Source organism: Lonchura striata, chromosome 6, assembly GCF_046129695.1.
Source record: "Lonchura striata isolate bLonStr1 chromosome 6, bLonStr1.mat, whole genome shotgun sequence".
NCBI classification, from domain to species: Eukaryota; Metazoa; Chordata; class Aves; order Passeriformes; family Estrildidae; genus Lonchura; species Lonchura striata.
In genome coordinates, this window is record NC_134608.1 from 47,772,931 (window position 1) to 47,787,203 (window position 14,273).

Sequence of the window (14,273 nt, forward strand, 5' to 3'; positions counted from 1 at the left end):
CCTTCTACTATGGCATGTGTGAGACTAATGGCATGTAGGGAACTGACTCATGTATTACGTGTGTCCTATCTTTAGAAATAATGTTACACCAAAGAAAATGAAAAACTGGATTTCTACCTTGTGTACAGCATGGATTTGGTGTCTTAAGGTAAGCAAGGAATAGAATTCCTGTGTCCTCTCCTTTACACAATTTAAATGACACAAATACACACAAGCAGGCTGAACAATGTCGTGTTTGTGGTAAACATACCAAGTCACATTCAAACATCTGAGATGGGCACTAGGCATGGTAATAACCCATCCTGGAGCTGATACTTCTGTTGTCCTCACATCAAATAACAGCCTGGGTCCTGTCCTAAGCAGCCACTTTACCCATTCCCAACACAGTACCCTAAAATGTCTGAGAGAAGAGAACAAGCCCGCAAAAGTTTTTGGAGGACACTGAGGTGTGGAACACCTCACTTTGCAGAAAAAGAAACATTTTTGCACATATTGTCCGAAATATATCTACTACAAACTACTTACTAAGCAATAGAAGAGTAAGGATTTGAATTAAATTAACTCCTGCAACACTCCCCAAATTTCTCACCAGCATGATAGTACTGATGTTTCCAGAAACTGCATGAAGTAGAAAAATGAAACCAAACATTTTGCTTTAACTTTCTAATACAAGGAAAAAAATCTCCCCCACTTTTGCTTCTCTCACACGTCCATTCTGAGCACTTCATCTTTATTTGCTCCAGAACAGTTTAAGTGTTATGACACTTGAGACAAATCAGCTCTCCACCAATGCTGAATATACCCATGACCATGAAGCACCTTGTCACAAAGACCTGGTGGTCTTGTGGATATAACATGGGATTGGAAGTAAAAAATAAAACCCCAAACCATCTGCATGTGCCATCTGTACAAACATGTAGGGTGCAGACTTTCACTCTTCCTGTTGGGCAATGCATAAAAACATTGGGTTTCTGATCTCACCCAGAAAAGAGAAAAAAACCTTTATACTGGAAAGAGAATGGAAACTATTTGCAGGTGGAATAGAGAGACTCAGGGTGTACCTTATACCTGGAGGAATAACATTATAACTGATGGAAGACAAGCAGCAGCCCAAATCCTGCCCCACTTTTCTTCTCTGGCTCTCTGCTCTGCAAATCCCTGACATTCAGCTCCAGCAGCAGGGGAGCTGGGGAGTAAAAAATACTATTGTTCTGGCCTGCAGAGAGACCACAGTATCAACAAAAATTACACCCAGGCTTTCCAAGCAGACATCTGCTTGAAGGACCTTGGAAAGATAAGCAGTACAAATAAACAGAGACTGATAGTAGCAGATATACAAAATATAGATAGTATGTTATCCACCAGAACACAGGAGTCTATTTTTGATACTAGGTAACAGCAAATTCAACCTCAGAGTAACTACAGCAGCTTTCTGCTTGCCACAAGTCATGCCCCACTTACAGCAGACTCCAGGGAACTGTACATGCAGCAGGTAGGTATTCCAGCAGTGTTCTCCTCTTTCAGGAGGATCTTTGCTGCTGATATTTACATTGCCCACTTTCTCATAACAAATTGTGTCTCCTAAATCAGGAAATTAGTCTCTGTTTTCAGTTGAAGGGGAGAGGCTCCTGCCAAGAGTGACTTGACGCAGCAGCCTCTCTCAGCAGGAGCCTGTACTCCTATGCTCTTAGGGCAGACATTGAAGTCAGGTAGCTCCAAGTAGCAAGTCAAAATACTCACTGAAGCTCCTTTCCATTCCTCATATGTCCTCATATATCCTTGATATCACAAGGATATGTGATAACTCCAACCCTAACCCTAATCCTAACCTTACCCAACTAACCTATATAGCTCACATACAGGTTATGTATATGTCCCTAAACAAATATGTCCCTAAACAACTCTTCAAATTACCCTTGTAACTTTTTTCTACCACTGAATACCTTATAGGGAGACACCTGGGCCAAGGCTGCATTACTCTCCTCTCCAAGTCTAGCTACAGCCTCAAGTGCAAATGATAATATTAGGAAGAGAGGGGAGAATTCCAAGTTTGGTGTTTTCAAGATTTGCAATTCATTACCTGGATCAGATTTTAGAGCAGCAGGCAACACTGTAACACTTATGAAATGGCACTGCATCCACTCTTGATACATTGCTTGCAGCATAATTAACTACAGCTATGGTGTCTTTTTGATAAGGGGCAAAAGAGAGCAAATTACCCCTCAAGGCTACATTCAGCATGGAGGAGGGAGAGATGCATACAAAAATGATGTGAAATGGTTAACTCATGAATGTGTTATCCTTCCAACCAGGCTGAGAGAGATCTCAAACAGTCCTGTACTGTATTCCTTCCCCCTGCCTCTGCCTGCAGCAAGCCTGAGTGCATTCAGGTCATGCACTTTCTCTGCTATGCTCTCAATAACTTCCAGTGAGGAAAACTCCACAGCTTTTCCTCTGCAGCCTCTTCCAACAATGCATCATCTTTACAGTGCATGGGTTCTCCTAATGCTTGATCTGACTAATTTATTTACACCAAGAATTAGAGTACCATAGGCACTGTTAGACACACTTATTATCATCACTGCAGTGGCTTGTAATTAAACTTACTCAACACTTCCCAGTAGAGGACTTATACTCAATTGAATTTAGGCTATTTGTGTTGAAATTCAGCATCTCAGTCAACTGCCTCAGGGCTGGTTTGAAGAACATTTCAACCACAGATAATCAGTGAATTCTAGGAATGAATGGAGATACAATGTAAATTGCATGCTAGCCAAAGACCTTCCCTTGGAAAAACTCAGTATTGAAACCTTCCTGAGACCACCCCCCCTACACACACACACATATACCCTTGGAACTTGCGAATATATCCTAGCAACACTTACTATGGAAAAGTACTGAAATTTGGCCAAGCTGTGTGATTTTATTCTAGCCTTTCATACCACCACTGCTGCTGCAGCCACTTCACACATGAAGGAAGGAAAAATCCATGGCAGCTAAACCCAGCTCCCATGGCAGCAGATCCTCAGAAGGCACAAACAGCTCAGAAACACACACAGGTCGGAGCAGGGACATATGGCCCAACACTGAACCTTTCCACCTGCCAGCCTGGTCTTGGAACACTGAGAACTGACAACGGAGTGAGATGCAGGGGACGATGCAACCAGAACAAAGTCTCCAAGATCACAGTCCAGGACCTGATACTTTTCATTGTGAGCAAACCCCCTAGTATTTCAGTGGCATACAGCTGGTTCCTGGTACCTGACTCACAGTCTGCCCTTCCACCTCTCCTGTGGTGCCTCCAGTTCAAGGACAAGGTACAGTGGCAAGGCAAGGCAGTGAAAAACCCCATATCCCTGCTATGAGTATGGGAATCTACCTGCAAATAAATGGGGGACTGAGTCCAGAGTGCTGTCTCTTCATTGGTATAAAGGTTTCTAAATCAATAGATAATCAACCTGAGGGCACAGCACTCCAATCTGAAGTTAAAAACTCAGTCTCACAGATGCCTGATATACCACCTTAAACTCTTAATTACCTTTTCCCATTGCTTTCCATCACAATGTCTGGAATGGACTCTCACTGGCACAGTGTCTATAGGGTCACTGGTGCCTATAGGGTCATCCCACAAGCAGCAGCTTTTCATAGTTGGAGCATGGGTAGGGCAAGAATCACATCAGCACTTTTCAGAGGGAAAGAAGAACTTCTTCCACTTAGGAAGAAGTTCTCAATTTGCAGTCACCCATTGAAAAGGAAACAAAACCTTAAATGGACTAGCAGCAGCCTTGGGGATGGATAAAAAGATTTAGGAAAAAACCCACCTGTGATCTCTTGTGGTGTAATTGACCATAATATAACATCATACAAGTAAAGAGATGGAGATAAGCAAGGGCAGAACCCCTACAGAAACCGAGTATCTGGAGGTACCATGATCTGTCTTGCCTATATGAAATTATGTATAACAGTTTGTACCTTAGGGGGCTTCTAGCAAGGATACAGCATTTCAAGAGAGCATAAAGCAATGATTTGATTAAATTTGGATTAATCTCCAAATATTTTCTTCATTCCTGGTTTTACACTGCTGAGTAATTTCATTTTTATGATTGTATCTCTTAGTTCCATCTACACCTATCTCTGAATCTAACACTTTATTTATATATACAGGTCTCTGCATGCATTAAACTCTCCTTTTTCACTTCACTCTTGCCAGAATAGTGTTAAATAACAGCAAAAGATCTTATTCAGACTGTGTCCAAGATAAAGGAGGAACTCCCCTCAGTCTGTCTTTCAAACGCCAAGTTAAAAATATAAAAAACTTCTAGTGCTTTCCTGCCTAACAGGCTTCTTTACACCAGTGAAATTATTCAATTGTGCAAATATTTGCAAAAGAGGGGCCTATGACTGTAAGCTTCCCTCATGCAGCTGATTCCACAGTATGAGCCAATGAGTGTATCTAGCAGCTCTCACACTCACACAACAGCACACCCAGGGGCACTGGAGTATGTGAGGGCTGAAATAAGCACAGCTGTGTTTGGACTTTGGCATTTTCCTGGAGAAACTGGCTGTTCTTGGTTTGGACAGGTGAACTCTTCACAGTGTAAAAAAAAACCAAAAACCTGACTGGGTGTCTGGGCCTAAAGAGTGTTGGTGAATAGAGTGAAATCCAGCTGGCAGCCAGTCCAAAGTGATGTTGTGCAGGGCTCAGTACTGGGGCCAGTCCTGTTTAGTACCTTTATGGATAATCTGGACAAGAGGATCGAGGGCTCCCTCAATCAGACAAGTGTAGGAGGCTCAACAGGGCTCAGTGCTGGGTCCTGCCCTTGGGTCACAACCACCCCAGACAGTGCTACAGGCTGGGCCAGAGGGGCTGCCCAGTGGAAAAGGAGCTGGGGGTACTGCTGAGAGCAGCTGGACATGAGCCAGCAGCGCCAGGTGGCCAAGAAGGCCAAGGGCATCATGGCCTGGATCAGCAATGGTGTGGCCAGCAGCACCAGGACAGGGATTGTCCCTCTGTACTGGTGAGGCCACACCTCGAGTGCTGTGTCCAGTTTTGGGTCCCTCAGGACAAGCAGGACACTGAGATGCTGGAGCGTGTCCAGAGAAGGGCAGCAGAGATGAGGAAGGGTCTGGGGCACAAGTCCTGTGAGGAGCAGCTGGCAGAGCTGGAGTTGTTTGACCTGGAGAAAAGGAGGCTCAGGGGGTCCTTTGCACTCCCTACAAATACCTGGAAGGAGGCTGTAGCCAGGTGGGGGCTGGCCTCTTCTTTCAAGTAACAAGGGATAGAACAAGGATGCAACTGCCTCAAGTTGTAGCAGGGGAGGTTTAGATTGGATATTATGAAAAAATTTGTTCTCCAAAAGGGTTGTTAAGCACTGGAACAGGCTTTCCAGGGTAGTGGTTGAATCACCACCCCTGGAGTTATTTAAATGCTGTGTAGATGTCACACTTTGGGACATGGCTGAGTGGTGGACTTGGCAGTGCTGGGTAATGGTTGCATTTCATGATGTTAAGTCTTTTCCAACCAAAAGGGTTTGATAAATCTGCGATGTGCATTTTCCTGTTCATACCATGCAGGATTCAAACCTCTGCCACTTGCAACAGTCTTGTCAATGTGCAGAGAGCAAGAATGTGCTGCACTCCTGAGGATATAGCTCTCTTTTAAAACTCACACTACTTGAACAGCTTTCTACCAAACAGTTCCAGGAACCTTATCCTTGCTAAAGACCATGTAAATTTTTACAGACAGGTGTTCTGCTCTTTTACTTAATTATTCTAAACAAAAGCAGGGGAAAAGCATCATTTGGTCACTTCAAATATCCCCAAATGGTCAACCACTTTACTTATTTCATAATGTCTTCTTCAATACCAAAATTATTTGTGTGAGCAAGCATGTGAAAAGCTGGAAGAGAAGCTTTTTGGTTCTAATCACTGCAATGTCACTTTAATGGTGGGGGACAACCTTTATTGAAATCTGTCATATCTTCGTAAGGAAAGGGACTTAATAATGTAAAAGTTCTTACATTTTTCAACTCTTTTATCATATGCTCCCTATTATAGCGCTGGCATTTTGAACAGCCAGATATTCAAGCTCCCAGTTTCACAAACAAGCATCTTGTCAGCTTGGAACTACACAGAGAGGAAGCTGCAAAACCAAAACCACACTATGTACTACGCTATTTTAAGGCTCAAAATTCAGAAACCGACATTTCTTCATGAGAGGAATTTCTCCGTGTTCAGAAGACACCAGGACTGACCACAGAAACACCTCTTACAGAGAAGCACAGAGCTATTTTCTACAATTTTGACATACTTAGGCAAACATGAATTGTGCCTTTCATGTAGATAATGAAAGCTGGTCTTTAATAAGTGAAACAAAAAATATACAAAAAATTATGCAAAGCAGTGATTTTTTTGTAAACAGCTGTTAGCTAGGCATTTATGCAAAAATAACCCAAGCTAGGAGGCATCCCTCAGATGCATCAGCAGCTCTGAATGTACAGCAAAGGGAGAGCTCTTGGCTGAAAAGGCTGGCATTTCAGAAAATAAGCTGACATTCCCTCAGCCTTGCCTCCCATAGAATGACTAAGCTAAACAAACAGTATCTGTGTGCTGGCAATGTGAAAAATCACTGCTGGTTTATGCATCATGGCTCACCCAGAAAGGTAACATGAAATCAAAATCCTGAACTTTTCCAATGTACTGCCTCAGACAGAAGTTCCTGGCAGTGATGGAAGACATTGAGAAGAAAAGAGCACCTGAAACAAAAGTTAATCTACTTCATATTGTGCTTGTTGTTTTTTTTTTTTTTTTTTTTTTTTCCCAGTGACTGCTGTGTAGCAGAAATAGCCCTAAAAATAAAATGGTGATACATATTTGAGGGCTGTAACCTACACACAACAATGCCAGTTTGGGCAGGACCAGCCAAGCAAAACCTCCTTGGACTCCTCTGGCTTTCAAGCCACTCTTCTCAGGAAACAGCACAAAGAACCAACCAACCAAGAAGTTCAATGCAGAACACAGGGTGGCTGATCACATGAACCAATTTTCATAAATAGGTACAAGATAGGGAAGATACACAGGACCCTGTGTCTTGCACTTTTGGTATCTTGAGTCAGGCCTAAGGAGGTTGTTACCAAGCAGAGGAAAATACTAGATTTCCTTTGTGTTCCAAATGACCAAAAATAAACCTCTGCTGGGACTGGTGCAAACAATATAATTTGCTAACAAAAACTCACTACCAAGTGACCTGCAGCCTAGGAGTGGTTTTGCTGCCACACAGCTGGGAAAATTAGTCTGTGATCTGACAAAGGAGAAATGTGAACACCAGACATCCACAGCAGTATGTGGTACATATTACATTCTAAAATAATCATAGGATGTTCAAAACTTCCAATATACTTCAAATGTAAGATCCAGTCCAGGATTTCTACTTTTCCATCACAGACACTGTTATGAGGACAGTCTTTGGCTATGGAGCTCTCCAGGTGACTAACTGATTTTATGAACCAGTTATCTTCAGCAGTCTGACACGGCTCCTTAGATATATCTGGCTGCAAGATGTGATTGTTCCCTCCCTACTGTCACCCCCAAGTCTCTAGATTGTATTTTCTGCTTTCTGTCCTTTTAACCTTCTGCTGCCTATGTTATATTAAGTCCAAACTATGACATGAAACTCCCTGTGGCAAGAGCTCTTGCTACATCTCCCAGGCACAGGCTGCAATTTCTCTGCAGGACAGTCACCAGTAAAAGTTATGACACCAATTACTGGGCAGTAATACTCACACAGCATTAAAAACCCCTTAAGTCTTAAAAGTGCCTGCTACAGCAAATGACTTGCTTTATGTATTTTCCCATTAGCAACACATGACATGATTAAACAGACCCCTTTTGGTGCCCTGCTTGCTTTCTGGCTGCAAGCATTTTCTTTCCAGTGGATGATGTGGCTTTTTGATTTGGTTTGGATGATGTGCCAAAGGAAGGCATCATTCATTCAGCATAACAGAATATTTGTTTCACATGTCTCATGCCAAATGGAAAGCAACTTCATTCTGGTCCTGCATCAGGACCAACTTTCCACTTGCCAACAGCAATGAACTGGCAGTACTCTGGGATTGCTTTTCTCTACATTTTCATCTTCAGCAAGAAAAAAGTCTAAAACTAGTAAGAGCACTCGCCAGCAATCTCATGGAGTCTGCTGTCAAGGCATACAATGAGAAGACAGTCAAACCCAGTGATCTTCCTAGAAGTATTAAAATTAGGTTTGACAATTTTCAACAGCCTGAAATTGTTTGCATCTAATAAGCAACTGTGCATACCCCTAGCTCCAGGTGCTACCAGCTCTAACCTGTCCTCCTGTTCCTTCTAACATGCAACTCTTTCAAAAACATTAAAATATGAGCTATCCTAATTGACATATACTGCATCCCTTCCCTTTTTTCATACATAAACACATAGATACATGTCCACATATGTATCTGGCTACATATACATTCAAATAGAAGACATGAAGGTAAGTACCAGCACTTACTCAAGTTCAGGAGGGTCCCACAGCAGCTTTGTTTCCAAGGTAACTATGAGTACATGCCCTCAGGACTTGTGACTACCAGCTTTAGCGAGCCAGACCTCCAGCTTACATCATTTGGCATGGCTCACAATGCCTGGCTCCTGCAGAACTGCCCTCCATCAACACCAGCTGAGCAGTTTTAAGCACCTTAGAGAAGCTTACAGAGATAAATGTCAAATATTTTTTCAACTGCAGTTTGGTCTGTGTCTTATGTCTCCCACTCGGTTTCTCATTCCACAGGAATTAAGCTGAATTCAAGTATCCATGGAGCTGAGCTATCTACAGACATTCCAAGAGGTGGCTTACATTCCAGAGGAGCAGAACTGACAAAGAAACAACTGATTTGCTGAGTAGTTGCACTTATTTTATGACAGGTTTTGTCCATTAAAACCAGAAACAGTGAGCAAAGTAAATGTGTTTGAAGAGCTGCTTTTGCAACAGCCCCATCAATTAAACTGATGTAAATTATTTATGTCCTCATCCTGCAAAGACTGATGGATAGTCTCAATGCAGGACACCCGCTCCTCAAAAGGAGCACAAATATACACGTGCACTGCTCAACAAATGCAAAGATGCTCAAAGTAGCAGGACTCTCAAATTTGCAACAAAATGTCAAGTACATCATCTCCACCCATCCTCAGAAGCCGAAGCAATGCTGCAAGCACCAAGAGACAGCTGCCTATTAGGCTGCAACCAGAAATACCTTCTGCTCAAGCTCAAAATGTACTGTTTATATTTATCTTTGGCTGAAATTCATCTTCTCTCCCATAGCTCACGCTGTATTTCAATGTACACGAAGATATTTGCCTCACAGCCACATAAATTTTGAGACAAGCTATTTACATAAAAAGAAGGCCTTTTCATATTCTCCTGGTTACAACTATTTGGAAAGATCAAAAAGACTTTGGTAGTTAACTTTAAACTAATATTTCCTAAAAGTGGCTCAATGTCAGAGAGCTGCACCACATCTTTGGAGGTCTCCTCCTCTTTGTTAATGTGATTGAAGATTTAATATCCCTCTTTCTGCCAGTTCTAGTTCATCTAATGCAGACAACTGGGACTAGTTTAAACATATTTGAGTTTGGTTTTTTTTTTACTAATGTGTTATTTATAAAACTGTACTTAGCACTGCATCAGCATTTCAATGCTAAGGACTCGTTTTCTGGACTCTAGAATGTGTTTTTACCTGGTGCAAATTATATACTTCCCTGCCAGAAACTTAGCAAATATATTTCCAGTAACAAAAATACAGTTTGTCCTGATTGCTCTTGCTCAGAAGATAAACTAATTTTTTTGCTTCCAATTTGTTCAGTTCATTTTCACATATTTATTTTTGTTACCACAATAAGGACATATTTTCACAGGAGAACTTTGTCTTCTGTTCTCCTTGTGTACCACAGTAGGGACCATATTCAACAAGGTATTTACAGTCCTTATTTACCATTGGTTTCATTAGAATAGGTGTATGTTTTATTGGCTTTCCCATTTATTCCACCAAGAATTAAGAACCAAAATAGTCTCTTGTATCTGGCCTGAAGTATCTGCTCCATTACCCCTTCTTAAATCAAAGCCAGAAAATTCTTCTCCCAGCTCTTAATTGTTCTCTCCTATTCCCAGTTAGCGAATTGAACTTAACATGGTTGTCTCTGTGAAAAGAAGGAGAGATCGATCTACATTAACCATGTTTTACAAGCACATTTGGAGATTCTTCTCCTGGGATCTGCTAGGGTAAGACAAAGAGTTAATTTGAAACACATTATCTCATTATTCATGGCAGAGGAATGGGAGCTACTGGCTAGATGCCAAGTCATTACCTATTTTGTGTCTGGATTGACAAACAGGAAGCTGTTTTAAACCTTAAACTGGTCTTTCCATGGAGGGTTTTAGGTTTGTTTCTTTAAAAAATAGGTATTCTGAAACTCCTTGGCTGGTATGTGAAAGGGGATTCCAGCAAGCAAAATAATACAAACAATACATAAAAATGTGACTGGCATGTTATTAGTATAATAGAGGGCTAGCACACGTGTCAGACAAAAGCCATGTCCGTGACATGGAGAATGCTGCTGATAGAAGCAATAAGGGAATAATTTAGCTACAATTACTGTCCTCGAGGTCATGATTTGTGCTGCTGTCATGGTCTGCACAGGCCAGAGAATGCAGCTCATCTGCTAACACTGCCCTGAAAAGACAGCAGTGAGACAATTTGTCCTGATTTAAAAGGAGAGATGATGCCTGGCTTATTACACTACAAATTCTTAGCATGGAGCCCTGAAACCACTCTTCTCTGCCAGAACCTATAGGCAGCAAATGATAAAAGCAAATTATAGGTGTTGCTACTGACCTCCCCCTCAGAGAGCCACTGTCTGGGTAGGACCCACTGAAGAGAGAAAGCTTGTCAAGATCAAGCCAAGGAAGGGAGCCCCCCAGCCTGACATACAGCACATGAGGGAAGACTGCAGGAGAGCTGCCCTGTGTCAGGAAACTCCAGATCACTTCACAGCAAGCCAGGTTTGACAATTCTTAGTTGAGATCCTTGGCCATAACTCTGCTTCCTGAAGTAACAAGAATTTGTGGGATCAAGCTAAGTATCCTATTCTAGATGAGCAAAATTGTTCAGAGCTCTGTGCTAAAAACACACGTCCTGTTTCCTCTACAAGTTCTTCCTCAAGAGAAGTTTTTCCTGCCTTGAAGCACCAGCAGAATGCTGAGGACAAAGGACACGTGTCAGCAGTGCTTTTGAAACAGATACCACGGTACCAGAGCAGTAAGCAAGAGCAATGTAGCTGGTTGGCCAGCATAGTTTTCCGAGTTCCTGCTGGAGAAGTCACAAGACAGGAGGAGCATCCCAGAAGCTTAGAAACTATGCTGTGACAGACACTAAGGCATTTTTCTTGTTCAGAGGGACTAGAATATCCATGAGGCTGTATTTGTACTTCATCATGACACCCCGTGATTGCCAGGACTACTGCATGTTCACAGAACTGCTGCATACTCAGGAGTCAAACCCTGAAACTCATGAGGGCAACTTGAAAAAAATGACCAAACAAAAACCAACAAAACACCACACCGTGGTATTTTAAAATATAATTCTTCTGTTCTTTGATTTCCTTCCTGGTTCTGAAATAGGAGATGGAAGATGTTTCAGCACTTTCAGGTTACATTTCTGAGGAATCCCCTGGGTCCCAGAACTGGGGCCTAAAAGAAAGTATTATCTACTCCAGTTCTAATATGATAGAGAAAGGAAAGCAACAACTCAGCAAGACAAGAGGATGAGGTTGTTTCTGGATCTGTTTAAATCAGCTGGAACTGTACTGTGGATTTCAAGAGAAGCCTCTAGATCCTGTGCTCCCAAAAACCCTAGGGAGGGGAAGCCTGAGCAGATACCACTTAGGCTTTTCTCCAATCCTTGTCAAAACAGAAAAAAGCATTTTAAAAAAAATCTATCAGCTTTACAGTGGTATATCTGAGAATGTCACACTAACAGAGGAACTGTGCCCCTGTCTTAAACAGTAGCCCTGACTGTGCCCTGGCTTTGAAGAATTTCCTTGGAGCAGCTTAAGAAGTATTTTTAGGCTGAGATGCTGGATTTTTTACTGCAGCTACCAATGCATGTTACTTTCTGCTGTTTCTGTTATGGGTCCATTACACCCAGGAAAATACAGGGCAGGGAGTAGCAACTTTTACAACTGCAGCAGCAAGATTGTCCAGAGCTCATCCATCAATGCCCAGAATATACAGCTCAGTAAAACACTCAGGAAGATGACTGGACTGTGTAAGAGAAGACACCAATCACTATTTTAAACACCCCAGGGGAGTTCAAAGGGTCAAAGGTGTTTCATTCTTGCACACATCCTTCTTTAATAGTATTTTCAGGGGCTCATTTCAGAACCACCTACACTGCAATTCCAAACTATATGCAGAATGATTTCCAGCAATGACTGAACTTACATGAAGAGAAGCTGGGGTGGATTTTTTACCTCTAAATATGAAATGCAAAATAGCTAGGATGGTCTGAAAGGCTTGTGGTTCAGCCAGCAAGATTTAGGAGTGTACTTCTGAAAACTGGCTTTATACATTCTTTATATGGGAATATACTTATTTTGGTCCCTTCTTTCTGAATAACAATCACTCCCTGCAGACACCTGGTTCTCAAATAGGAGATGGAAGATGTTTCAGCACTTTCAGGTCACATTTCTGGGGAAGCTCAGAAGCACCTGCCAGTCACTGATCTGAACTACCTTCCACCCTACTGACTGCAGAGATTGTTAGAGTGCACCTGATGCAATTTCCCCAGCTTTCAGCCATCCATGGAGCCCCTATCCAAAGCACCCCAAGGTGGGAATGCAAACCCAGGACACAGACTTTGGCTCTGGGATGCAGGCATCCTCACCCAAAGCAAAGCTTCAACAGTCAGCTTCTCCCAAGAGTGGAAATGTTTGCGTATCCCTGGTGGGGAACACAGCTCTGACCTCTTGTGTCATCACTGACAGGCACAGTGTGCTGATACAGAAAGTTTAACTTTCCCAAAAGAAATAGATGGTTTTGTAGGAGCTGTTTTAATGGGCATGGGCACCAGTTCAGTAAAGTTCAAGAGAGGAGCAACTGGGCTTCAGATCATTTGAGTGTGGCATGAACCTACACCCCAAGTATTGATGTTATTTGGCATTTCTCCGCAATAAATAGCATGGATGGATGTACAATAGACAGTTTTATTTCTTTGTCTACAAGTAACACCTCTGCTACACATGCACCACTGCAATGCACCAATGATTCCTTCGTTAGATGTGGCTAAGACAGATCCCACAGGCAGCTGAGCTTACAGACATACAGAAGTGATCAGGGGTTTCAAGAATTAATTTTAAATAAACCAAAAATTTGAAAGAGAAACAGACCTCACACTACTCAGAATACAGCTAACAGCTTTTCCTAGTATTTAAGAGCCAATTACACTCCTCAGTTTGAGAAAAAAAACAAGAGGTCATTTTTGTTGGAAAAGTGATGAAAAACACCTAGCAATTTGGATGTCCCAGTGAAGAGAATGCAAGAGATTCCACTTTCAAAGAGCTCAGCAGCCACATTTTGCAAGCCAGGATATTCTCCAGCACTTTCAAGTGGCACATCAAAGATATAACCAGAAATCAGGACTGACATTTGAAAAACTCTGAACACTCCACAGCGGTGAAATCTTTTCAGCTCATGCCCTGAAATCAATTTACTTGTTGGATTTCCTAGGAGAATATACTCAGTGAAAGAAAGCCATATATCTGGAGGTGGATTACAAGGCAGTATTCCTGATATAGCTGTAATCAAACTGAAACCAAGAAGAGGGAACATTGAAGGCTTGGGACTGAGACTAACAATCATGACTGCATTTAAACCTGATGAAATGGGGAAAATAAATCTTGAGACCAATTGTTCAAAACAAAATGTCCTCAGCTGAAAATAAAGATGTCATTGCCAGAAATGTCTAAGGATAGTTTTGTTTCATTTAACAGAGGAATGCAGTATCCAAAAATGTGTTTGAATTAAAAACTAAAATAATTAAGGATATATGTTAATACTATATAGGCAATTAATATTTTTGAATATTCAACATATGATTCATATTATTTTATTAAGAATGTAAGAATAACAAGCATCTTCCTCGGAAGCATTCATTGCAGTGTTTTAGAATTACATGGACTCAATTTATACTGCCTTTCTAGGACAG

At 41.8% G+C, this 14,273-nt stretch overlaps 1 protein-coding gene across 9 annotated transcripts in view; it reads right to left on the reverse strand.

Annotated features, from left to right (window-relative positions):
- Nucleotides 1-14,273, reverse strand: part of OSBPL5 (oxysterol binding protein like 5) — a 174,434-nt gene that overhangs the window by 89,624 nt on the left and 70,537 nt on the right. The window contains exon 1 of one of the 9 annotated variants that reach the window (XM_021526757.3): nt 8,528-8,797. The exons of the other annotated variants lie outside the window; for them this stretch is intronic. The gene's annotated coding sequence lies outside the window, so the exon portion shown is untranslated. Of the gene's footprint in view, nt 1-8,527; nt 8,798-14,273 lie in introns of those variants that run through there. 9 annotated transcript variants of the gene reach the window in all.